The sequence below is a fragment of the Schistocerca nitens genome, chromosome 8, assembly GCF_023898315.1.
Source record: "Schistocerca nitens isolate TAMUIC-IGC-003100 chromosome 8, iqSchNite1.1, whole genome shotgun sequence".
Classification (NCBI taxonomy): Eukaryota; Metazoa; Arthropoda; class Insecta; order Orthoptera; family Acrididae; genus Schistocerca; species Schistocerca nitens.
In genome coordinates this window covers 425,893,558-425,895,976 of record NC_064621.1, presented here as the reverse complement: position 1 = coordinate 425,895,976, position 2,419 = coordinate 425,893,558, and positions in this window count along the sequence as shown.

The window sequence follows — 2,419 nt, the reverse complement described above, 5'->3', positions numbered from 1 at the left end:
TGTCTTTCTCTGATGGCACTAGTAAGATCTCCATCTTTACTCAGACGCATCTCCGCAAAGACTCCAATGCTACTGGGTATGCGCATAAAGCACAGCATTCCAAATAGCAGTCTCTACAAGTTAGGGGTACTTGTATACTACTTTCAGGTGAGTTCCCCTCTGCTGGCTCATAATGGTAGCCAAGCGATAGTACATAGCCAAGAACTCCATTCTTGCCGGTTTAATAAGTGCGAAAGGCACTGGCACAACACGTCAACAATCGTTTCAATGGTAGCATAACTGGTGGAAGTGACCCTGAATGGTGTGTAACAGTGCTTCCTGCAACTCTGTACTTTCAATGTGATCATCGGTCAAGCTGACAAAGTCATGTAAAGTGACAATCATTAACAGTGTATCAATACTCTGTAAGCGATCTTCAACACGCAAGTCCCGATTGATGGCCTCGTCAGATGACATAAAATGAGATATTAAAGTAGCGGCTAACTCACGAAGCTGCTGAGTGTTGTTCAGCACATCGCTTTCCAAAATGGCGACCTCAGTTGCGAGAAAATTCATCGCGTCCTGGTTGCCTTCAACCTCCTTCCGAACTTCCTGTCACGCCTTATTGACATTAGCTGTGTCATCCACATTGGCTGCACCAAACGTTGTCTTTAGGATCCTAGCAACTGCGCCCAATAGTCCTCTTTTTGCGTCTAACCAGCGGGACCAACAACGTAGCCTGTCGTAATTGCTTAGCAAATTCAGATCGTAATAGATGGTACTTCTTTGTGTACCGCTATACCCTGACTGATACTCATCATGCTGTGTAACTCAGAAACGTTTTTTCCAGTGTGCGAGTCTTGTCCTGAGAGCCCAAATGTTGCAATTTACCCTTAAGATCCACTGGTGATCCGACATAATTATGATAGTGTGCTTGGAAAACACGATACTTCCCGACATAAAACGTACCTTAACTGCGTCAGACACACATCCATAGTACAACAGGACTAAGATGATAAGACTCCAGACTCCGTCCCTCCCTCATGGACAGAATGTGCTACCAGACGCTGCTACAATCTTCCCCCATCGCGAGGTAGGAACGTGCGTCGTGTGGGGAAAGAAAGTTCTAATGTCAGTCCCGCATGCTTACTTTGTGTCTTCACTTACACCGATGATTCACCATATTAATGTTTGCTTCCTTTTGCTTTTGCCTTTTTGTTCTCCTCGACTGTCGTTTTTCCCTCCTCACCATTTCTACAGAAACTAAGGTCACACGTTTCAGATTGTCTTTAGCTCCCTTAAACGGCAGAGTTCGGCTTAGATTATCTGTCGAACGTCGGTTAGGGAGCCGTAATTTAACGTTAACCAGCGACGTCATTTCTATTACCTGGTACTAGTTTTCCGCTTAGGCACATAGGGATTCGCTAAAACATCCCATTGACCAACAAGCTATCTTTGTAACATTGCTGTCACATCATGCACCCTTTCCCGTTTCTCTGAAGCCTTCGTATTCACTTTTGGTAATTTCCTACAGGTAAGTTTCACTCTCCTAGCGAAATTCTTCACTGACGATATGTCTCCCTGCAGTGGGGCTTTGCAAACCTTGCATCTTGCGCCAAAAAATTACTTCATATGGGGGTAAACTGGTGCTCTGGTGAAATTTCGAGCTGTAGGCAGCGACAACTTACGCCAATGGGGCGCCCCAATTGTAATGCTGGGAATTTATTAAAAACCTCAACATTTACGAAAGTGTCCTGTGAGCTCGTTCCACACGACCTTTAGCTTGAGGATGGACAGTGCTCGTCCATAATTTCCTAATGCTCAACAGCCTGCATAGCTGCTGCATTAATTCCGAGATAAAATTTGTAGCCTGATACGTCAATACCTTCCACTGACCCAGACCTAAGTATCCACTGGCTCATTAGTGTCTGAGCCACCGAGGTGGCTTGCTGATCCAGTAAAACTATTATGGAAACGTAACTAAAAAAATGGTCAACACTGATGAAAACCTGGTACTTAACCGTTCCTTGCTGTTTTTGTGCTACGCGTCCCAGGATGTCCAACCCTACCATTTGGACATTTGGAACGGTTTATCAGCTTCCGGTGACCTATGCTGTTTACTTTATGGTGGTAATTTTTACCTAATGGTCCACGTCCTGTGTCATCCACCAATAATTCTGCACTACTAATTTCTCCAGTGCTCTTCGACCCAAATGTCCCACTGAAATCGAATCATGGGATCATGTCAACACTTCGTCATAAAACTCTGTGGAACCGCTATCTGTGGCCCGTTTCATGTCTTCGATACAAAACTCCGTCCACCGTGTAGGAAATGGCTGACAGTCCGGGTCAGCACTTTGTACTGCCCTCCATTAATTTACATCAGTATCTGAGCATCTTTAGTGTGTACCTCTCAGCTGAGTCCGTCCGCATTACCGTG